The sequence below is a fragment of the Paramormyrops kingsleyae genome, chromosome 14 (assembly GCF_048594095.1).
Source record: "Paramormyrops kingsleyae isolate MSU_618 chromosome 14, PKINGS_0.4, whole genome shotgun sequence".
Lineage (NCBI taxonomy): Eukaryota > Metazoa > Chordata > Actinopteri > Osteoglossiformes > Mormyridae > Paramormyrops > Paramormyrops kingsleyae.
Window position 1 is genome coordinate 8,557,308 of NC_132810.1, and position 25,070 is coordinate 8,582,377.

Sequence of the window (25,070 nt, forward strand, 5' to 3'; positions counted from 1 at the left end):
TGGTCACCCAAGACAGACCAGACCAAGGGAGGATCGTTGTATTGTGTGCCAAGCATTACAGAACCCCATGAAATTTGCGCCTGCCATCCGGACACAGGTATTGGACTCTACAACACCCTGTGTCATCCCACACTGTGTCTCGACGACTGGCTTCAGCCGGACTACGGGTTCACCGTCCCATGCATAGGCTGCTGTTAACACCAGCACAGAGTCGGCTGCGCTTGGAGTGGTGCCGTAAGCGGGAGGCCTGGACTGATGACGAGTGGTGTCGTAACATGTTCAGCGATGAATCTGGTTTTACCATGGAAGACCGTCATGTGCGCGCATGGCAGTGTTGAGGGGAGAGGACCAATCCTGCCAATGTTGTGGAGAGATACTCCGGCATTACTCCTGGTATCATGGTGTGGGGAGCCATAGAGTATGACATCATGGTGTAGGGAGCCATAGGATATGACATCATGGTGTGGGGAGACATAGGATATGACATCATGGTGTGGGGAGCCATAGGATATGACATCATTGTGTGGGGAGACATAGGGTATGACTTCAGGTCATCTCTGGTAGTGATTCGGGGGACCCTGATGGCACAACGTGACATCAGTGATATCCTGCTTCTGCATGACTTACCCCTCCTGTGACAGCACCCTGGTACAGTCTTTCAACAAGACAATGCCTGTTCACACACAGCACCTGTGTCTATGGACTGCCTGCTTCATGTTGAGGTCCTCCTGTGGCCAACCAGGTCCCCCGATCTTTCCCCAGTCAAACATGTATGGGATGAGCTTGGATGTTAACTCAGACCCAGGGCCAGTCTGCAGGATCATGAGGGCCAGTTACAACAGCTGCAGGCCAACTTGCTGTAGAGGGGGGGGTGCCACACCCTACTGACATGGGACCAGCAGTGTGCCCATACTGCCAACTCTGTTGTCCATTTGATCTGATGATATAATCACTGCGATACAGTCACATGACCACATGCAGATTCATTTCATTTCCACCACTCCGTCTGGGTGCTTAACTTTTCTTGTCACTGAGTGCAAATAGAGCTATACCGATCTGGTGAACTCCACCCTTTAAGAAATTAAAAGAGTCAAGCTATATGCTTATGATTCCCAAATGAGCAGCGTCAGCTTGAGAAGCTCCAAGCCAGCTGAGATAGGGGAAATTCTGTGGCCCGTTCTGCAATGACAGTATAGTGCTCCTCCTTCTTCAAAGATCTGTAGTGACTCTGCTTTTACATTCAGTTCTCATAGCTGCTTGCAGTCATATGACTGCATATACGAACGAAAGCACTATGAAGGGGATTAAAGATAAATCCCATCTGAGGTGTGTGTGGATTAAATAAGCGCTGGTACAATACCTACAGGAAAAATGACCTTGAGTTTCAAGGCTGGTGACAGTCTGCTGCACTGGATCTCTGTTGAAATAACCAAGGTGTTTGTAATACAACCTGCCATCTATCTATTTTCTGTGCAGACAGTCCCCAGGTTACGAGAAATATCAGTTCCCTACATGTGTCTTTAAGTCGAATTTGTAGGAAAGTCAGAACAATAATAATACATCATAAAAATAATAAGTAAGAAATTTACAAACAAGAGGAGGCCCATCAAGCTCATTTGGGGGGAACTTAACTAATAGCTCAGAGTTGTTAAAATCTTATCTAGCTCTGATTTAAAGGAACCCAGGGTTTTAGCTTCCGCTACACTAACAGGAAGACTATTCCATACTCTAACTACACACTATGTAAAGAACTGGTTTCTCAAATTCATTTTAAAATGTTCTCTCGTTAATTTCCACTTATGGCCACGAGTTCTAGTATTTAAACTAATATTGAAATAGCCATTTGGCTGAACAGCACCCAGACCCGTTAGAATCTTATAGACCTGAATCATGTCCCCCCTTAGTCTCCCTTGATTGAGGCTAAACAGATTCAACTCAGCTAACCTCTCCTCATAAGACAATAGTAATAGTAGCAATACAGTAATAATAAAAGTAACTACATATGGTACTGTACTGTACCTCAAGCTGACGAATTGCTGAAGTCGGGCAATGTTTTCATGAGCGTCACAAAGTAGTGTGTACGCTCCTTATTATGAACTATTGTTGGCCTATCGAACCTGAATAATTAATATAATAAAATTTATGGCATTCATAAGTACGAGTTGGCCGTAAGTTGGACCCTGTTAACCAGGTAACTGTCTGTACCTGCTTGTCACGGGGCTCTGGAGCCTATCTCAGTAACTACAGGTGCAAGGCAGGGATTAAGCCAGGAGGGGGCGCCAACCCATCACAAGGCACGCACCATTCATACCAATGGACAATTTAGTAACTCTGATGCACTTTATCGTGTTTTTGGACTGTGGGGGAAACTCCATGATGACATGAGAAGAGGTATGAGGTGATAGAGCTAACCACTGTGCCATCCACAACCCACCTTAAAAGCATAGAAAATTGTTGAGTGACTGGCAGGTTTCTTTGAGGAGCACCGCTAGCAGAATTCCAGTTCTGAACCATCATGAGTCTGTGTCTCTGTCTTAACACCATGTCTCCCTTGATAGACCAGCAGATGGGAATTATACCAATTACATGTTTTGTTGTGAAATCTCAAAAAAGCCAGACTGAAACCACAAACTAAGAAGAAATCTTTGGTGAAACATCCTTTATTGCAGAAGCATGTGCTGGCATGGTTACAAAGATAAGTACTTCAGTTTATATGCACTATGCTGTCTACCTAGTGTATTGCCAGTAGAATTCTGACAAAGCACAGGCATTTCTTCTGTATTGTCAAACAAAATAAATCTCTTTGTCACATAATATTTATTGCTTCATGCACCTCAGCAATACTGCAGTCAGAGTGCTGCAGAAATGATTGGGGGTACGTCGCTGAGGGCTGTCATGTTACTGTTATGACAAACTTTTTTTTCTAGTGAAAAACATATTCAACATGCAACGGATTTGGTCATTTTTGGAAAAGGGGGTTGTTGATAGATTTAAGCAGCTCTTTGAATTGTAATTGTTGACAGCTGCTTTGTTATAAATACACGGCCTATGAAAGCCAAAACTGTAATCTAAAATCTTGTGAGTAACTTGGTCTTTTGACGCATGTTGTGAGACTTGAACTTCTTGAATGTTGCACCCATAAGTGCTTTTGATCATTGGGACACAGATTAAACCTTTGCCATCCACTGGTTGGGTTCACACCGGAATCTTGGTATCAGTCAGTGGAGCCAGGGAAAGGGCACTATCTGGTTGGCACTATCTAGGCCACCCAATAGCTCACCTGCTAGGATCCGTGGGGCAGTGGTGAAACAGGGCCGTCAAAGCTGGCACAAATCACAGATGGATGAAAGAGCCTTTCACACACAATTCTCCTTAGTTGAAATTTGAAGCCTCAGCTGATAAAAAATACTTCGTCTTTGTCCCTTACCAACCTTGCTTTATGTAAGGAGTATGCAGATCACACATTAATATGCTGCCACGTGACTTGCCCAATGGTCACCTTCACCCTTTCACGAATATTAATTCGCAGCATTTGCACATCACTTTGAGTGTGCCAACACAAAAATTGTCTCGTGTAATAAATAAACCAGTACATGCACCACCGTTTTCTCCTTTTCACACACGCTGGAATAAAGCCAAAAAAGTTTTTTTTTTTTTAAAAAATGCATAGAAATACATTCGTTTTTATCTCGCAGCGAAACGAGCATCCCTGCCGTCATTTGTACACCAACCTGCACGAGATCTGCGCAGCTGCCGTATTTCGACTAATTGAGCACCGTGCGTTTGAAATGCAATGCTAATTAATAAACACGGAATTCGAGGGCATTTAGATTTCACCTTCTCATCTCAATGCTGAGCAGATCGTGTAATTAAGTGGGGAAAAAATCACAAAGACACAAGGACGAATTCCTAAATCACATTCCAAAATGAAACAGACCACTCACTAATGCAAACATGGTTTTAAATAAAAATATAGTCCTGTATATGGATTCTGACCAATATCACGTACTAATAGAAGAAGGACCTGTCTTTTCCCACTGACAGTTTCTACCTTTAATGAAATACCGCTCCTGGCGATAGCCTATGTTGCTTATAGGCCCGGCCGGCCCTTAGTAAAATTCTGAGGCATTTGCGAAATGTATGAGGGACCCATATGGTTCAAACACATCTTCCATGAAATGGGCAATATTTTCAGATGTATTCGACCTTATAAGGTGTGAAGCCTCATTTATCACCAAGTACTCCACTGTACGTTTGCGTCTTCACTTTAAAGAACCACACAGGGATGCATACCACGGCAATCTGTCGCCATCCCGCATGTTGTTTACAATTAACGTGACTGTAAATGAAATTCAATCAATAGAGGTATTTATGGCTTCACGCCGCAACCCTAGCGACGCACTCCGAAACCTGACGCGTGCAATAACGCTCTGAAACAGCAGAGGGTGCACCGGACGTCTGCTAATGTTCGATTTACATAAAAGGCACAATCAAACCCCTGATACAAGGGTGAGCAACTGATACACGAATATATTCTTCCTCTGCCTGTCCGAGTAAGAGTGATTTTGTTCTGGCCTGAAGGGTCTAGATAATTTATTCCGTAACAGTGCCTATGCGGTCAAAATTAAGTCGTTCTGGCGTATTCTGCCATTATTGTCAACGCATGTCTACTGTTTATATTAATCCAAACCACTGATTATGCAGAATCTGAAGTACTTTCTAAAAGTTAATATCCCCAGCACTTTAATGCATTGTCTTGGTCAGTATGTTTAAAGACCTTAAAGCTCCCCATTTACTTACTTAAGCGTTCTATTAATGTAAGTGACGGCAGATTTGACTATTTTCTCAGTTGTATGGACTACTCATTTGAATCCAACCAGTAAGAAAGCATACCATAAGATGCAAAGTATGAGTGCATTTAATGAAAATCAGGAGGGGCAGGCACTTCAGAGAAATCTGTTTGCCGATCGGTACTCAGTTCAAAAGGAAAAACAGGAAGTGAACCAGTGGAACAGATCAGAGCACATGTGCCCTGAAAAGACGCATTAAGCTAATAGGTCACACACAGCATAAGAACACTGCTATATGCTCCCGGGTGGAAACGGAGAAATGTATTACGGGGGTCGTGCAGAAACGCGATGTTGCAGTGATGGGCAGACTTTATAAGTGCCTTCTGGTCCCACGCGCGCAGAGGGCTTAAGAAGCAATGCCTAACACCTAAAATACTACATACACCCAGAGTGCAATGCTGTACTTTCTTTGGGTGGCCGGTGCTAGGTTTTCCCCATTCTTTTCTCCCCCTTTCTTTCTTTATTCTTTTCGTTCACCACCCCCTCCTTTATTGCGTGGGGCTTCTCGCGAGAGTCCAGCGTTGGGGGTGAAGGGGGGGGGGGGTGGATTGCGGTGATCTCATCTCCCCAGCAGCTGCTTTACCAAGGCGGAGCTGCAACTTTGTAACAAACTTCTAACTTACTGTAGCGAAAAGGATTCGCCGGGTATGAGTTCGCTGCTAAGCGGGGACTGACAGACGATCGGGGATGTTACCGTGAAGACACCGTAAAACGGGGGACCGATCTTCCTTCCTGCCTCTCCATTCGCACGCTTGGACCCTAACGTGGAAGTGGAAAACCGGGAAAACCGGGGGCTACGTTTAGGATTTTCTTTGGTCGTGGCTCACAACGGTGGAGGAGGGAAGGGTGAAGGTGAGTCGGAAACTGGCCGTCCCGGTTTGCTGTGCATGGGTGTTTCTTTAAAACTATATTATTATCACGAATACCCATAGCAAACAGTTAATTTCACTGAAAAAACTGGTTAGAGTCACGGCTTTATGGGAGACAGCAGCTAGGTAGGTACCCTCAGCGCCTATTGAAACTAAGGTGCGCTGGTAGAAGGTCCCAGTAAATGTCGACAAGGTGTGGTAGCTGACTCGGTAAGCAAAGTTAAGTCTAAAATAATGCGTTTTTTACGTAATTGTTTGACCAAGGGAAATTACTAAGAAATGATGAGTGACGATAAAGGACAAGCCATTACATTGTCATCTCCAGGATTGCGTTAAAAGATATGTGTAATTTACTTGGAAATTCTGTCACGTTTGTCCAGATGTGTATCTGGTGCTATTGTTTATGGCATTAATCCGTAAATGGGGAAAAAACGCTTCTAAACACATTGGTGGTGTTTGCTTTGAATCGGTGAGTTTTGCTTTGGATACTGGGTGTGATTCCCTGCTGACTATTAATCGTAAGCGATGACAGCATGAACTTGTCACTTAACTAGAGGGCATCGTGAAAACCCGATGAATGTGAACAAGAACATATAGATGAAGGAGCACAGTTTCTTCATGGAGATCCCAGCAACCCGTTGCTTACATAAAATCAGCACCAAAACATCCGTCAAGCTGCAAATAAATAAAGACACGTGGTGGTGTTAGCTAAGTTGCATTAAGAGATCCTTTGTATTGACAAACATCGCTGCTCTATTTAAATAACATGGCGATATTTAGCCGATTGATTTTCACGTGTGACACACGTTATGGATTGTGGTTCATGCTGCTCGAACAACTCAAAATATAAATGTTTTTTAAAAGATGCATCATTCGTGAACATTTTCTGTACAAAATGTCCATTTGTCTGTCTTTTGTTTAATCGTCATTGTCGAGTTTTACTTGTTTCAATTGCTTCCTATTACACTATCTAAGGATGTCTCCTTAATGCATGTAATCCAGGAAAGTTTGAAAGCTTTATTTATAAATTCCAGGCTGAATTTTTTGTTTTTAACCAAAATTCTAGAAGATGGAAGTTAAATGAAAGAATCTTTCATATGGTTTCTTGGGGGATTTTTGTCTCTGAGAAGCTGTAAAATGACTTCTGTTCAAATTCGTTAATGATGTCTCTTTTTTTTTTTGAGGGCACATTGGGTGGATGGTCGTTGGCTGTTGCATGGCAACAGGGGGCTCGGCACAAGCCTCCACCAGGGTAGTTTTGTAGTTGTTTCATTAACTCTCTACTACCACTGCTATGATCTGTTAGCCAAATGAGCATCGCTACAGTCTCCCCAGTCTCCATTTATACTTCTGTAAAACTGTATCTTGAGAGCAGATTGTCCCCCATTGCTCAGCGGGGCAGCGCATCTGCCGTGTGCAGGAGCTAGAGCAGATGCACAGTGACAGGCCCCATTGACTAAAGAGCAAATAGGGAGAGCCTTTGGTGTAGGAGGTGGTTCTTCACCTAGTTTTGCTGACAATGCATACTTCCTTCTCTCTTGGTTTGACATGGGGGTAGTGGGCGATGAGCTAGTGACCCTTAGTCCACATTATTGGGGAGATGGTAGACAAATGGATGGACGGACCTATGGACAGATGGATAATTTTAAGGTGCAATGGTGCACGATGTGCATGGGATTAACTAGTCCTGGGCTCGGGGGGAGGGTCCAAACTCCCATTGGCAGCTATCTGGCATGGCTTTCAGTTCTGTGTGCTTGAGTGTAACTGAGGAGAGTCACCTTCGATATAATTCTGTTATTCTCTCCTAGTCCAAAAGACTTGGGACTTCAGGGTAGTTTGCCTACCTGTGGACCGAGATGCTTCCAGCAGAAGACCAAGCCCACAGTGAAATGAGTGTGTGGGGTTCATAAGGATGGTTAGGGCAGCTAGGACTATTGCACACTCTGTTATGCTGAAGAATACCATAGAAACCTTTAATGCTGTGTTGGCTACTCAAGATTACTGAAGGCCGACAGTGATGTGCTGGCAGGGGAAGTGCCAGATATTATTGGTATTTGCCTGAAATAGGACAAGTTGGAGGCTGCAGGTGTTAGGAGGCATTTTTAGAATGGAGCTGTGTGTGAGTGCGTGTGTATAATATTGGCATGCCAGGGGTTTTTTGATTGGCTGTTCGTCAAATTATATGCCGATTGATGCATTGTGGGCCTTTTTGAGCTGGATGAAGTAGTGTGAATCAAGACCGTAAAGGGGCAGATAGACAGAGGATCCCTTCCCTCCTGTTTCTGCTGAGGATGTCCAGGACAGCAGTGGTGTCTAGGGGCAACAGTCTGAAGAAAGTAGACTGGCCCTTGAGACTGGCCAAGTTGCAAGGATACACCCTAGGAGTCCGATTCCTGTTATCCTCACTGGGGATTGAACGCTATGTTAAGGAGCCAAACTGTTAAGTAGGACAAGCTTTGTATGTCAGCTGAGCAATGTGCTGACTGTCTTGGTGCTCAGAAATCGGATATTTCATTGTCTGCCGTTGCAGTCGCTGAATTTTCCAGAGGGAAGGTGGCGTTGGTGCATCTCAAGCCCCGTCGCGCTCTCATCCGCCTGCTGACGCTGGTGTTGCGATTCCTGTGTTTTCCTCTGTGTGTTCTACTGTGGGAACTCTGCCCACTCGTGCGAAGCCTGGAGCTCGAGGAAGCTGGCAAACTTCTCCTGACTGTTCTTCCCCTTTTGGTCGGTCAGAATCAGTCTGAAAAAACTTCTCTAGGAAATGGCTCTTACTTTTATATCAATAATAGCTGTTGAGGGGCGGAGCAGAGTGGTTAGCACTGTCACCTCGCACCTCTGAGACCTGGGTTCGAGGCTCTGCATGTGCATGTCCTCCCTCTGTTTCTATGCGGTCTCCTCTGGCTACTCTGGTTTCCCCCCATGGTCCAAAAACCATGCTGAGGTTGATTGGAGTTGCCAGTTTGCCTGCAGGTGTGCATATGTGAGTGACTGGTGCGTGAGTGACTGGTGCGTGAGTGACTAGTGTATGAATGTGTCCTGTGATCCCCATCCTGAATTGTTCCCTGCCTTGCGCCCATCGCCTCTGGGATAGGCTCCGGAACTCCTGAATAGGATCAGCGGTTACAGAAAATGGATGGATGGATGAATAACTGTTGAGAGAAGGTAGGAGTGACATTCAGCCATGTAATGGACATGAGGCATGAAAAAGGAGGAAATAAAATAAAGATCTCCTTGTTGCACCATGTTTCTCACAGTACTGTTTGTAAATCTGTTGTCACCCACATGGTGCCATGTTCCTCCCCCTAAATTCAAGCGTTTAGCTTCATAAACAAACTCTCTATTACTTAACAACATTGTAAAATAAATCATTGGTGTATTGTGCATTTTTGTAATATTTGCTTTTCCTTTTTGACTGGCTTTCTGTTTAATGAATGTGCAATTGTTTTCAGCTTCTGTTTGGTAAATGTTTTAACGGCAGACAGCAGCAGTAACAGTGTTGCTGCTGTCTTTGGCTGTAATTTACTAATGCTGCTTTAATTGCTGATTTGGGCTTGAGATTTAAGACATTCCAGCTTTGGTCACGTGAGGTTTCTCTGGAGGGAGAGTCGACAGTAATGACTTTAAGGACCCTCTTGAGTTCACCCACACAAAGCCGGAGGATGAGTTTGGAATGAAGCGATCCGTGATTTCATTACGAAAAGGCTGAAGATTGCATCGCTAATGGCAGGTGGCTGCGTCCCAAGTAACGAGGCAGCTTTAAGGTGTAACTCTGGATGAAAATGGATAATAGTTTGGGGTGGCTGTGTTTAATACTGAATGTAGTGCAGCTCCTATCCAGACGGTAGATCCAACCCAGTTGTGCTTGTAGAGAATGGTGACGTGGGATTTGACGGCACCAAATGGCCCCTACCCCCCCATCCCTCAGATGCTGTCTTGACAGGGTGTCAGGGTCTCCCTGCAATTAAAACCACACCCCCTGCCGGTTCCTCTGCTCGTCTGGAGGTTAGACATTAATGGGTAGGCGCAGGCGGCTGCCCTAATCGACACGTTTGCCTCAAATGTTCACGCTCCGTTTGAGCGCGGTCGGCTGACGCACCCAGACCTTCTGGATCCAGCGGTTATCTGAGCTCCGTGCCTCTTCGTTATCTTTAAATGTCAATTCCCCACAAGCTTTTCAGGGTCTTCTAGATGAGTTTTAATGTTCTTTTGTCAGTCGGGCACAGCCGGAAGTCACGTTTCCCTTTAATTGCGAATCGTCGCGTTAACATTGTCCGTGTCCTTGGGTGAGGTGCTGTCTGGCTTGATGAGAATGTAATAAAATGCTGCCGCTGCAGACGGCATCTATCAGCCCCGTGTGTGTCATCCTCCAGCTGAAAGTGCATCCGCTGCTCCCACGAGAGGATTGGAAAGTGTGTCCTGCTGCAGAGTCACATACCTCGGGATTGCGGGGGGGGTTGGGAGAGGCACTTTCAAATGGACCTGTAAAATCTCCAGGGTTATGCCAATACAATAAAATGGTAATGAGCTAAAAATCCACCTTTTTGATTTAGTTGAAGAGGCTGACGTGGGGGAAGATGCTTTTGGAATTTCTGGAAATTTCTGGAATTTTGCTTAGCCGTTTTTCTACCTAAAGGCTTGTTGCGTTTGAGAAACGCCATTTAAAATGTCCTTTAACGTCTCCACCTGGTCACCACTGGCAGACATGCATTACGATCTGCGGATGGCTCGCTGAACTTGCTCTGTGGACGCGGCGGATTTTGTGGATTCATCTGATCACCTCACCGTCTACATCTCCTGCTTGGCTGTGGATCGTATCCTGGTATGTCATGAGGTCCTGGCTGTCCCATATTGAGCTTATTTTTTTATCATCATTTTGCGGCGCTGCCATTCCTCAATGTGGCAGGCCTGAAATGTCATCCCCAACTGTTTTTTTTTCTTTTTTTTTCTTCTCAAACCAATCAGAAACCTCCCCTCCCTCTCTCTCACCCCTTTCTTTGTCATTCTCTCTTTCCCTCTTTCTGTCTCCATGGCCATGCCATATCAGCTGTGTGGGACAGACAGGGGTGGGTTGATGATGATGGCATATTGTGTGGTATCACGGTCAAGACTAGCAGGCTGTGGGAATGAGGTTTCACTGTGGAAAACAACATCCCATTGTTTGCCTGCAATGCCCCCCCCCCCCCCCCCCCCACCTCCCAACCTAGCCTTGAATGCACATATTGAAAGCTCACTCTGTGACCCTATTTGCAGTGACAGAATGGATGCCTTGCTCTGCACTTGTGGCTGTACGGTCAATTAGGGGGTGTCCCCTCTGACCCAATGGGGGTCTGGAGTTGCGTAATGCACTGAGTCACTTGGGTCGGCCTGCGTCCTGTGAATAGGTGTTAAATGAAGCCGGGCGTGTCGATGGGAAACTGGAATGACAAGGTGGGGTTTCCTGACTAAGCGAGGCATGGGAACCCCCCCCCCACCTTGCAAAGGCCCTCGACCTTCTGTTTATTCGCACGGTTGGGCAGAATTTCACTAAGCTGAATACTGGACAGGGATGCTTGTCATGCCTGTGTCAAAGATCCAGGGCAGATACCCATTAGATGTGGAATTCTCACGCCATTGCTGGGTAACTGCTACAGGCCAGGCGCTTTCGTCATATGATGGATTATGAAAGGATTTTGAAAGGATTATGAAAGGATTTTATTTTTTTTGGATGTCACTCAAGCAGTGGCTGGAGTAGGGGGGTGCACAACTGGGATCGGCAGCTCTGATCGGACAATGTTTTTAAACCGGAGTGCCAGTAAATGTCAAACAGGCCACGCACTACAGTGAGACCCCCCAGGGTCATCCGGTTTAATAGCCGATCGGCTGCTGGCCCTGTTTTGGTGTATTTATGCAGTGTCTCTATAGTAGAGGTGTGTGTGTTTTTTTTTTTTTTTTTTTTTTTTTGCTGTTTCATTGTCTTGTATTGCTTGATGGTAGCATGGGATGCACATGAGTAAGGAAATCATTGTACTACGCATGTATGACGATAAATTTCTGAAAATTTAAATGGATGCCTTCATGTGATTAATGAGGAATTAATGAGTCATAACGCTGGAAAGCGATTTCTAAATGAATGCTGCGTCTTTAGCAGTGTCACACAGTAATATGTCCGTCTCAACTCCTCCTCCAGTCACGTAATATATCGGCATCTGATGATTAACGTGATGATGGTAAACTTGATTCCAATGAAACCGCCCTATGTTGGACTGAGTTAAATCTTACTCATCACTTATTTTCGAAACCTGTTCCACTCTCGACTAGGTTCTTACCAAAACTCAGCAAAACATTCCTGCTTCATCTGCTTGGTGGGCTGCCAGTTTCCGGGCCCTGGTAGGCTTAAAATGTATGACCTTCAAGCAGGGATTTACTGGAATACTTTCAGGGAGGTGTGGGATCTCCCTCGGCAGTCCATTAGCTATCGAGTTCGTCTACAGAGGTGCTGGTGTGACTACACCTGCTGCTCGGGGAGCAGAACAGCGGGAGGCTCTCGCTAAAGTCATTAAAGACATTACGCTTTCGATTTCCTGTCCAGGGCCGAACGATGGCGGCCGTGACCTTCAAGGCTTTTCCATGAGTGTAACAGAAGTCGATGAGCTGCACGCCCCACGTTTAACGGCAGAGAGCTTGTAGCTGTAGCTCGTTAGTCTTTGGCCAGCCACTGCATAACTCGGGAAGGCTGGGCTGCTGCTCATATGTCTAGCTTCATGTTGAAGATGGAGGGAAATTAAAGAAACCCTTCCCTGGCATGTTTATTGGCACCTATAGCCTATCAGAGTACACACAGTATACGTCTCTGCTGTCGTTGTGAACCTAGGTGGCATTCTTGATACTGGGCTACAGTAATAGGCTATTGTGATCTTGAGTGTCTGTAATTCCTGTTAATAAATTGGTCTGATTAAGACCCCTCACTCACAGTTTCTCTCACCCGCTTGCCTTTGAAGGTCTGTATATAGACGACACACGCATCAGCCGACTGATGGAGCTATGTTCCCAGCATGCTCAGCTCTAACTTTTGTTGGCAGCTCTCTTGTTGTCACTCTGACTAAGAACATTGTGACTGGAATAACGCCTTGTGGGTGTTGTATAGTGTGTTTTCTGGGCTGTGATGTAGGGGGCAGATGTGATGGGGCTAGGCAGGTGATGTCCAGCTGTTGAGGGTTCAACCATCTTGATCTGGAGGAGGACGTCAGGCAATCCAGGGCTTCAGACTTATGCGACTATTTATTGAGTGTGTGAGTTAATATTTCAAATGGTGGTATCTGTGCAAGTCTATAATAATCATTAGGATGTTATGCCCTGGCAGGGGTACTGTATTAACGAACTGTGTTCGAACGTTTTTTTCTTCTTTGCTACTAAATGTGTTTTTTTTTCTCTCTTTTTACGAGTTGGTCTCTCTCTACCTGCACGCGGGACTAGCGCGCGCTGATGGTAAAACGCGCGAAACGATCCCGTTAGCGGTGGTGTTAACGCGTTCCAGAAAAGAAGCGGTCTAAAGCGAATTATTTAAAAAGCAAAAGAGAAGATGAGAAGAAAGAGGATGACGCTGGTGGAGAGGTTAGGCGATGTCTACTTAATTGGCAAAACACAATGTCTAGTGAAACATTTCGATGGACGACGACACCGCTGGGGGAGGGGGGGGGGTAGTTAGGTCGTCTTATAAAGGTACTGTACATTTTTGTTTCTTTTACATTTTTAAAACTATTTTCTTAAATTCATTAAGTATGCATTAAGCACTATTACTATTAATTACTAATAAATTATTGGTATTTCTATTTTTGCACATTTGAGCTCCCCTACTCACCCGGTCTTTTCCTTACTTTGCCTTAGTATAGTCTGCCGTGAGTCTCTTATACTTCAGTATACTTAACGCTGATATTTTGACTGCTTAGGTGAATGCGCCTGTGCACTAAAATAGCAAAGTCCTGAAGCCGCCGATCTCAGACTCGCGGCTTTGCTTACTTAGTCATAGTGATGTAGTGATGATGTCCACAGACCTAGTCGCTAAAAAGGAACCCCAGCCTATGAAGTGTGATGTTCTGATTTTTTTTCTTCTAAATAAAGGTGTGATCGGAAACAACTTCAAATTCTTTTATTTCGATTCATAGTAACATTTTGTCTTGTTTGGCTATTATTAACCAATCAGGAAAATCTAATTATTTTAAGTTAAAGATAGTTATCCTAAAATAGGGCCGCTCAAATGCAATGTGGAAAATTAAGATTATAAAAGCCTGGGTATGAAAGTAAATCAGCAGTAGGTTCCTCTAGTCCTTACGATATTAATAATTTACTGATTAATATTTCTTAACATGAAATATAAGTTAAATGTCAAGGGCTTGAAATGGCATTATATTGTATGTCGTTATTTTAACAACAGTATAACGATCAAGAATTAAGATCGAGTGAACGGGAAAGTTCGCCCTGTGCATAAGATTTAATCCTAATTTCTTGCTAGATACGAATAAAGACTGGCCCTCTTATTTACTGACGCAGGTGCAAACCAGGTAGATTTTAAAAATCACGAGGCTGGCTTGATGTCTGTCAGCCACTGGCGATAGGCAGTCAGCCCAACCCTATTCCTGAAACAGACACAAGGGATGATGAGAGTGCAGCTGCATAGAGGGACAGACTGGCTGAGCCACTGAAAAAGAAATAATACCACTTTCAACCAAAAAGAAAAAAACAACAAAAAAGGTGCAACCAAATTTGCTGGTGCAACCTGCTGAGAAAGTTGGTAGAACCAGGACTGCTACTGGAAAATTTAGTCTGGAGCTCTGCAATCAGAAGCAGCTGAAGCAATGACACCTATTTCGGAGTTGCTGTTCTTGAAATTTGACATGGGGACCCCCAAGGGTCGCTTGACCAGAATTTGCCCTGGGGATCTGGGTCCGCTATCCCAGAATCCCACAGGCTGTGGAGTGGGATGGTGGAACTGCGTTGTGAACAGGAGATCATTCTGATACCATTTCCCGTTAAGCCTTTGGAATGTGGGAGTGGGGGGTGGAAGGGGTGGGGGGGGGGGGTCAGTTTTGGCACAGCAAGCCAGCCCGTGGATGGGACGAGAGTGTTCTGCCCACACAATAGGGATGAGGTCATTGCTCTGCTGCACGGAGATGAAAGCAAATTTGCACGAGCAAGAGGAACAATGCGGTGGGCAGCATGTACACCCCACCCCACCCCTCCCTTCCCCTCCCGCTAGTGTACTTGGGAGCCTCCCAATTTACAGAAACGCTAAGTAAACGTTTACTCTGGGAGTGTAATGATTAGCTGGACAGGCAGGGGTAAGCTGGCGGGAGTCTTCCAGAGCTGCTGCTCACGTGCATTGCAGTGCTTTTCTCACATGTCCCGGTGTGTTCTCTTATGTTCACCTAACTACGCATGCTTATATACTCCTGACTTGCTAACTTCCTCTAAGACCTGAGAACATTCGTGTTTCAGTCACCCTGAGATGGCAGAGAGGTGAAAACCTAAATGACTAGAGTATCAGTGCTTTGGATACCCCGTCCCTGCTCCCCTGGGCTGAGTGTACACAGCACGGTTTGGCTGGAAGGTGCACTGAGAGCTTCCTAGGGGTGTGCGGTATGTGTGATTCAGTCTCATCATAAGAACTGTGCCTCTTTAGAGCTGAGGTTGTAATTTGTTATTGAAACAAAGACTTGGCCGAACGCCATCTTTACATATTTAGTGGGTGATGCCATTCAGATAAATATCACTCCTGAGTCTTGTTTTCATTCAGTGATCACCTTTTCAATTTAAGTAGCATTATGTTGAAAATAGGGCGTTGGGTAAGGATTTTTTGGTCTGCTGGACTGCTCTTTGTTTCTGTGTTTTTCGCATTGATTTGTTAACCCAGAAGCTTCCAGTTGAATAGTGTTCAGCACTGTGATAAGCCCACTGAACACCAAACGTTGATTTTTATTTTTCATGTTCACTACCATAATTACCATTTAACATGCTATGATGCATAGAAAAATATTTTTTATTGCTTCCTGGCATGTGAATCATGACACATTGACACAATTCTTCTACGATGCTGACTGCTTGCATAGGCAATCCTACAAAACAAAAGATTGGGGAATGGCTATTTTAGTAGGTAGTGCTGAATGCAGCTTAGCCCCTGAACATGGATAAATGGAGAAACATGGATTAAAAGGGAAAACGTGTGGTGAATGCCGATATCGGAAAAATACTGGCAATTTGCTTGCTGCATGAAGTGCACTCTGAAATCGTACTGCACCAACCAATCATGTGATATTTCTCAGGTGAGGACCAGTGCTGCTTGTTGTGCTGTAATTAAATTTGTTCTAGATCATTTTTGGTAGGTTTTTCTCTTGGGTACAGAGTTCTGTCTAACCCTCACCTGTAATGTCATCACCTGTCATCCTCTCGTGTCTGGATCGCCATGCTGAGACTCCTAACTTTATGAATCATCCGCAGTGAAGGCCGTGTGGCCTGTACTTAACTGTGACTCACGGCGCTCGCAAGGTTGACACCGCCCCCCCCCCCCACCACACCCCCCTGAAACACACCTGGGTTTTTATGGGCTGATTTTGGCAAAGATGATCTCACCTCCAGGTTTGGGCCACCTCTTCCTCCAGGGGCTGCCGCTCCCCGCCGCGTGAAGCTGTTTATTGTGGTGGCGTGCAGTTGCAGTTGTGAAGTGATTTATGGAGGGGCATGGGGTGGTGATTTCAGTCATTGCCCTTCTGAATGATGGTGTAAGCTTCATCACACTGCATGCTAAGCACCTGCCCCACCCATGCCTCCTCCCCCAGTGTAGGTGCCCGGTAACATGATTCCACTGCTCTGTTTGTAATTTACTGTAACATGTGTCCATCAAACACAAATGCCCCCCTGCAGATCTGCGTATTAATTGCACAACTGTGTTTAATTGGACTCGTGTTGTTTTAATGAAGTTACTGCCTAGAGCAGTTTCACAGGTCCCTGTGAATTGGGGGGGTGCCAGAGAGAAGCTGGTGTTACTAGAGGGAGCTGAAACTGGTTTTTACAGCCATGGCTGTTCACAAACATACTCCAACTTTGTTTCCTTAGACTACTGAATAAAAAGAAAAAGAAAAAAAAAAAAAATCAGAACCATATTGACGTTGTAAGCTGGTGAGTAATGGTGAGTACCAGATGGTCTGATGTTGTTTACATGATTTGCTGCTCAGGTTTTCCCAGGCTGTGGAGGTCAGCGTCTGGTTTCTGCAGTTGCCTGCTTTTGGTTTACTCAGCTTGTGTGCTCAGATGCAGGTGGAACAACTCAAGCTCGCAGGTGCCTCCGGTCGATTTCGTGTTGGCAGTCATGTCGACAAGCCAACCGCATTCTCGCATGGAATGTGGCATCGCGTTTGCGGGCTGATGATAGTCAGGATCCTGGAGACTTGCGGTGTCTCACTATCAGTTGGAGTGACTGTGTTCTCGATGCTCTGTGCTTATTCCTCTGTGGGTGGCCCAGAGTTTTTTTGTGTGCGCTGTTTGGTGTGGTTTGGCATTTCAGTACTTTTGGTTGTACTTTGTTGGAACGTTACCTGTTATTTGAACAACGTGCTTCATTGGAATGGGAGGGATACAGACCTTCGCTCCTTTGGGCAGTTGCTGGCCCTGGTTCCTTTCGGGGTCTATTGTGCTGGGTTGTTACACTGTGCCCCACCACTGATCAGAACACCTGAGGGCTACAGTGCCTTGGTGTGTGAGTTCTGTCGCAGTCTCGGGACAGTAGCTCTCGCGTTGCAATGCCCCCTGCTGGTAGAAATTTTGCTTGCCTACCGACTGAAGAGGGAGTCAGTGCCCAGAGGCGAAGGAGTTAAACTGACACTGGGTAGGGAATGCCGCTGAGGTTGCACCATGCCAAATTACATGCCTCGTTAGCGGACACCCTCGTTGAAAGGCAGAGCCTGCTAATTTTCCCCAGCTCTTCCGCTTCGGGATGCGGCAACTCCTGGCAGCCCACCCCCCCCGTCCCCATCCTAGAGCAGCCAGATGCTCATCTACTGGATAGTGTGTGTGGGGGGAGGGCTGCGTCAGTAATTCTCAATCAGACGTGTTAAACTTAAGCACTGTGCCCTGTGCTGCAAAATCCCAAATTACTTGAGCCTGATGAGCACCAGGACGTTCCTGCCAGGTGATCCACCCACGGCCGTCCTACTCCGCGTCGAAAAGCTTCTGCAACAACAGGTTTCTGTTACACCCTGTTCTTTCGGCTTTGAAGCCAGCCAACAGTGTTGAAACTAATTGTTTAAGCAAGGGCTGTTTCCTGTCATCGTCCCAGCTGCTCAACTTTGACCCCAAGGCCCAGAAGAGCCCTCGTGCTTCTTGTAGATGTCTCTATGTTCCCATTTGCCATTGAGGCTATTCCAACTGAAATGTTGCTCTCTAATTTTCTTCGCGAAGCCATTTCACACCGCCTGTTTGAACATGGCTCCAATTAGATCAGCCGGTCTCCTGCGGTTTGTAGCTCCTAGATCAGACAGGCCTTTTTTGGTCTTTCGGGGAATATTTTACTCTAAAGGGCAACGTGATTGGCTAAGAGAATGGAAAGACCCCGCCTCCATGTCTGGAAATGACACCTCCACCCGAATCCCCCAAAATCACTGTAGAGCATACAAATCATTTGGGGAAAATGATGGTTGGAACTTGCAATCTCTGCTTTGATCCCTGGCTAATTTGTAGGGAGCAATTTTTAATAGAAGTGTGTCTTCTTGCCCGTTTGGGGTGTAGACCCCTGTTGGAAGTGGGTGGAAGTTTTGAAGTTGGCCAGGTTGTCGAATCCTGGATGTGGACAGATAGTGGCAACCCCCCCCCCCTCCGTGAGAGAGAAGCTTTCTGAGCTCTGAAATAAGACCCCATCTACGATTTTGGAAATGTTTTTACTTTTAGCGTCACCATTTCATGTCTTTTTTTGTCTCCTTCAAAGGATCTGGCAGCTGAGCACTGCACTGCAAAGCATGTTTGTTTTCTTTGCTAATTTAGCTTATTTGGACTGGAAATCTGGCATTATGGGTGGTGGCTCTGACCACATCTTATATGAAGCACTGGTCCCTTAAAACCGCACCTCGTTTTGGCTCGGCCTATGGAGACTTTGCTGGGTGCTTTGTGTGGCTGTCGATGACCTTTGACTTGAGGGGGTAGAATCGAGGACATTGGCTGACTCCCAGTATAGGCGGACTTCTGGCCTGGTGTGCACTCCAGAGGCCCCGGGCAGTGGTCAGGGGTGAGCAGCAGGGGCTACACGGCATCATGGAAGTTGGTCAGCCATGTGGGCACTGCACATATGGTCTGTTTTAAAACTTCTTCCAGTGTGTCTTTTTCAGTGACCCAAGGTTGCGGCTGTATCCACAAGCCCGTCTACACTGACCGCACCCCCGAAAGTGGGGTTACTGTGTTCAACGGAGTCTCGTTATCGTTTGATTTCCATGTTAACTAGTAGTTCCGCCCCCTGCTGCTGACCTGCAGCCGGACTTTGACCGTCAGCCGGGTTAATAACTGCTGGTGACTGAATGGGGTCTCCGCGGCGACCCTTTGCTTGTAGCGATTACATTGTTTATCTCAGATGATCACACCCCTCTATCTTCCCTTTGAGTCACAGTCCACTGGTGATATGAGAGGGTGAGGTCGCTCACAGGCTGTGCCTCGTGGTCTCCTAAGGGATCGACAGTGCTGATCCTGTGATGGGGTGACAGGTGTGAGGCAGTTAAGGCTTTCTGTGTGACTTCACGCCCTTAACGAGGTGATCAGCGGGGCTTTATATTAAAGTAAGCCAACCCGACACCCTCTCGTGTACGCGTGGGGTGATGATCAGCACACTGACAGTGGGGTGTGGGATTGCACGTCACTGTTATTGTTTGTGTCTATAGTGGGAGTGCTGTGTTCCTGTGCTGTGTTCCTGTGCTGTGTTCCTGTGCTCGGTATCGCTAGCATTCCATTCCCCTTCTGGAGCCCAGGCCCGTCATATATTTCCACATCCGGGGAGGAGAAGCAGCACCGCTTGGCCGCAGTCGCTTTCTTGACCCGTGTGTTGGCTGGAGGGGGGAATTGTTCCACAGCTCTGGCCCAAGGTGGACTGGCGACTTTGATCTTGGCTGTTGGGTTCCCTCCAGCTCGTTAGGTGGGCTGCTAACCTAAGAAGGTAACAGTGGGGGGGCTTGTTTTTCAGGAGCTCCGAGGCAGGGTAGGTGGGGGGTGGCTTTCAGCTCACTGGCATCGCTTAACCCTGCAGTTTGTCCATTTTGTGGGAGAGAACTAAGGAGGAAAAGCTATAAACAAAAGGACAGTGCGTCCACAGTGGCCAGGAGGCACTTGGATGGGGGGGGGTAGAACTGATTTCCATCGTGCTTAGTATCATGTGCTCACCTGCCAGACCAACCCAGTGCTCCCATTACTCTGCTCTGTCCAGTGGAAGCACTGCAGTCTTGGGGGGTAGGGGGGAGTGTTAGCAAAGAAGAAAATTTACCCTACCCCACTAAACATGTTCTCCTCCTGACACCCGGGCAACTCCAGGGGCGAATGCTAGCAGCTCTTCCTGTCTGAGTGCTGTATGGACTTCTTTCTGTATGTAATCATTTCCTGCCTGGCCTTAGAGGAGAGGATCATGGGAAATTCCACAAATCACCTCCTAAATATTTGATCGTGGGCTGAGGACTCTGGACAGCGTTAGCCCTTCTCACCAGTGAGGTCTCCTCACCCATTGGAAGTATCTCACCCCCTCCTTTGCGCCACCACCTCCAAGGAAACCCCCCGACACAGATATCTATGCTTTTAAAGGATAACTTAATGAGAACAGTCAGGACAGGCAGCGTACCATTCTAAATTTAGCCAATGACCTTCTGTGAAAGTGCAGTCCAATTAAGTCTGTATGAAACGGTGACTCTTCGGTCTCCCGAGTTTTTATTTACGCTCTTATTTATGTGTTTGTCTATGCGGGGAAAATTCCCAGCCTTCCCCAGGTGCTGGGTATGAATCACGCTAACAAATGAGCAGCCGTGCTTTTCCAGACCTTTCTTCCTGGCTGGCTTCCTGTGTGTTGAATGATTTATTCCTGGCTGCTTGGCCTCTGGTTTTTACTGCCTGATATAATAGTTCCCAGCATGCCTAGGGTTCCCAGGAATCCGATGCAAAACGGAGCGCCTGCTTGTCTCCCTGGCAACCTGAGTGAAAATGACAGCAGGGGTTGGGCATCATTTAAAAAAAATTGGCATATATTTTTAATATATGGTGTAAAGGTACAGGTAAAGTTTATAATTTGCTGAAATGTTTCTCGTATGCAGATCAAGAAAAGCCTGTCAGCACCGTGAAAAAGGCCTGCTTAATTAAATGGTATTTCGATATAAAATTACACCTTTCCTCCGGTGCTTGAGTAGGAGTCATTACTACCCTCTAATTGTTATATGTAGATTCAGATGGAGGTTCATCCGGGTGGGGGGGGGGCAGCTGTTGAGTAGGGGCATGCGATGTCAGGCGGTCAGGGAGATGTAGTTTCTCATCAGTTGCAGCAGGTGTTTGCGTGCCTGTCAGGCCTTTCCGTGCTAATGGCAGTGGTGGATTCGGTGGGGGTGGGGAAGCAGCGAAAACGTTTATACCTGCATGCTATCGTTTACCTTCTCACACGATGTGGTTTTTGTTTTTCAGGCCTGTAATTTAATCCACTTTGTTCTGTTTCTGGCCTCCGGATGCCGGCCTGCCCACGGTAGCAGGGGTGACTGGCAGGGCACGGCCACGGCCACAGGGAACCGCGGCTCTGTCTGCCTTGTTCCGCTTCGCATGCTGTTTTCGACTGATGCTTTTAATCTGGATGATCGGGGAATCAGTGAGGCCTTACACAGTGAGACAGGCAAAGTTGGGGTTACAGTGTGCATCTTTTTGCCATACCTTTTTTTCTTCTGTTCCTAATGCTTGATAAACCTCAAAGCGCATACTTTATTAGCCGTTTGAATAACCTAATTTTGAATATCAGTCTGCCTGTGTTCAGAGGATAGTTTTCCTGCCTCCAGTGTATTATTTGATTAATTACCAAAGTTATTCAAGATCTTCCCACCTTCCTGCAGAAAGACCCCCACTGCTTTCCTGATCTTGGTAAGCAATCTCCGCAGTCGTGTCCCAGCTCCCATTCCAGTTCCTGAGCGGCGAGCCCAGCTGCACAGCCTGAGATTTACGGTTCCCATTCCCCATTACCACCACGGCCAATGCCGAGTAAAGTGAACCCGCGGTCACCCTCACTTGCTTTGTCTTCTCTGAAGGGCGGTGGGACAGGAGCCTACACTGCAGAGATGCCCTTCAGTGTATATGAGTGTGAGTATGTCAGTGTAGCTTCAGCTTGCATCTCCTCCAGGTAGTCTACAATCGGATATTGATGGCTGTTGTCTTTAATGTTTGGGAAGGTCCTTCATTATTATTTATAGAGAGAACAGTCTTGACTCTGCCCCCTTGCTTAGTGTGTAGCATCGGAGGTGACGAACAGCTTTACTGCTTGCCGTTGGAGACCCCAATTTGGTGCTGCCTGACGCTGAGTTTGTAGAAGAAGGTGATGTTTGGAGACTTGGGGAGCTTGTTCTTTTTCAGTGGCATTGTTTAGCATTGGTACCTGTCTGTCTGTCTGTCTGCAGACCTGCATGTCTGTCTGTCTGTCTGCCTGTAGACCAAGTTTAAACTATTTGTAAGCTTCTCGAAGCCAAGATGAAGAGTTTTGATCCACTCTGCAGCAGATTGGCCCAGATGCTTTTGAGAAGACTTTGGAAGGATGACAAATGAAACCAGAGAGTGGGCCAAGGAATATAATGTCTGTTAGCCCTGAATGGGATCCAGGAGAAAAACGCAGGAATTTATCTGACACTGGCCAGTCATCTAGCTTGTGAGGCTGAACTTTTTCCCTTGGCAGCGGTGCTGTGAATGTAACTGTAAAATGTGCTCCTAGTGTTCAGGGTGCTATGGGTTTAACAGAGGGGGCCCACAAAGGCCTAAATGGTACTCTAATCCCTTGTTGGTTCCTCAAGGCACTCCTCAGAGTCATGTTCTTTTTTCAGGAAGTCAGCTACCACTCCCAAATGTCTATCCTCCAGAGACCCCGGATGTATGACAGTTAAATGTCTCTGAGCCTCAAACTTGTTATGCTGTCAATTTAAGAGGAAGAAGACCTCCGTCACTGAAGCAGAAGTGCTTCTGTTGCTGGACTTAGTCAGAGATGACGAGTCTTGAAAAGAGTCACCTAGCCTGTTCTTATTGTGGTCAAAGAGCATTTTTATCTCAGCAAATAAGTCGTTTTATTTAAATATGGTTCTACTTTTCTTCATACCTTTTCTGTTCTTGTGGTTAGTGTTGAATAGTTCTGGAGAATTCTGATATATTGCATCATAACTAGTCACACCTTACTATGTTTGTTTTTAAATAAATACTCTTGGCAGCTAATTGATGGGTGTCAGCTCTCATGCATCCCATATAAGCTAAAGAGCCACTAGTGAGGAGTCACTGAAGACAGTTAACTAAGAGCTCTGTCCTGAAGTGCAAATGCACTAATTGAGAGCGTGGTAAACATCTGAGATCTCTGAACTGCCATTCCTGAAGGTAATCAGAGGCTCTGAAAAGTCCAGATGCCTGATACCTTCAACTCTTTGTTCTTCTTTTTGAGCTCCTGGAGATATTGGTGGGTTTTTTTGGGGGTGGGTCTTTAGACACCTGAAAGTCAGAGAAATGTATAAAACCGGTTTTTGGCAGCGTTGGTGTAACATTATATGGCTCCGGTTAGGCTGCCTGCTATTGAAAAATGTGACGGGGACCCAGCGAACCTGAAAGTTCATTGAGTGCCTCAATCTGCGATGCTTCTCCAGGCTCATTGCTCAAGACCACGGCGAACCTCATGGAACAAGCCGACTCTTGTGTGCGTATCGCTCCCCGTCACGCCACTCGCTAAAGCAGCGGCTGGAAATGCGCCGTGTTTACAGATCTGTTACCAGGATGCAGTTCTGTCAGGTTGGCTGCTGCCTGAAATTCCTCCTGGCATGAGCCCTCGGCAGAGTGTGGCTTCCTGCAACCTGGGACCCAGATGCCATGTCTGGGACGAGCTGAATCTACGCTGGGGTTTGCTGGGTAATCATGGTGTCCCCTTCTGGTTAAGCAGATATCCCTAGAGAGGCAGAGATGGAGCCCAAGGTCTTGGTAACCCCTGGTAGCTGTAGGGCAGGTTCAGAAGTGATACATGCTATGGCATCTTCCCACCTCGGTGCCTGAGGCTGCCTGAGATTTGCCCAGATTTGCCCAGATTTGACCGGTTTTCATTAGAAACCACCCCCGACACACACACTTTTTTAATTTTTGTTGTTCTTGGATGTTATTGGTGCATTAATCACCGTGTCATCCAGCCATTTTTCACGCTGGGCCATCCCTTGTCAGAACCCCGTTATGGGAAACTGCCTGCGTGCCTTGTGCATCTGCTGGCCTCGTTTAACGTGCCTGATTTTATTTTCCGTCCTGAGTTTCTCGTTCCTTCTCTTGCAGAACCTCTTTAAGCCAGAGAGACAGCGCGGGCTGAAGAAGCAGAAGAGCCCAGAGTGAGAGGCAGAGCTGTAAGTACACATGACTCGCAAGGGTATGTGTGGGGGGTTAGTTTGTCCTCTACTGCCCTTCTCCTTACCCCCATCTCAGAGCTGCGCTGTGCCTATCAGACACAGAAGGGTTCAGGTTAATAACAGGCCTGTTAGCAATCAGCCTGGTAATGACAGTGCTTGATAAAGGAGAAATTAGAGTATACTTGTATAAGATTGGTGTTGCCTTCTAACAAGCTTTAGGGAGAAGCGCAGACACTTCGCTTCTGCACTGGAAGATCAATGGATGGCTTTGTTTTTTTTTTTTTTGTTTTTTTTGGTCATGACGCCGCAGGTAATGGTCAGCTCACCCTCTCTCCTTTCACGGCCACTTCCTTTTCAAAGTGACACGCGTCTGAATGAGAAGTTGTCACAATGTGTCACTTGTCCAAAGACTCGCTGACATGGGTGGTCTGATTCGCGGGATATTTCTGTATGCTAATAAGTTAATTTCCCAGAATGCTCTGAAGCCACTTGAGCCCTGTGCCCCCCTGATGTGCGGCTCATGACCATTGTTCACCTGTGCCTGCTGGGCTAGATCATCTGATATTCATTCCTTCTCTGTACCCTTGCTTGTGAGCTGTAATTGCAGTGCAAGCATTTTTAAGGCTTTAACCCTCGGTTCGTCACGCTTCTTAATTAACTTGTTGGAGACCCTCTGAAAAGAGGCTGCTTTTACGAGGTAGAGGACCAGTGTTTGCCCCAACAGATGACTTATGTGCTACTGTGGAATGCAGGAGACGTTT

General features: G+C 46.3%; 1 protein-coding gene across 6 annotated transcripts in view; it reads left to right on the forward strand.

Moving 5' to 3' along the window:
* Window positions 1-5,364: 5,364 nt before the first annotated feature.
* Window positions 5,365-25,070, forward strand: part of sipa1l1 (signal-induced proliferation-associated 1 like 1) — a 54,834-nt gene continuing 35,128 nt past the window's right edge. For 2 of the 6 annotated variants that reach the window (XM_023802329.2, XM_023802334.2), the window contains exons 1-2: window positions 5,367-5,702; window positions 24,239-24,306. The gene's annotated coding sequence lies outside the window, so the exon portion shown is untranslated. Of the gene's footprint in view, window positions 5,703-5,801; window positions 5,846-13,172; window positions 13,310-23,189; window positions 23,622-24,238; window positions 24,307-25,070 lie in introns of those variants that run through there. The other 4 variants (XM_023802335.2, XM_023802331.2, XM_023802330.2 and 1 more) reach the window with 4 other exon arrangements.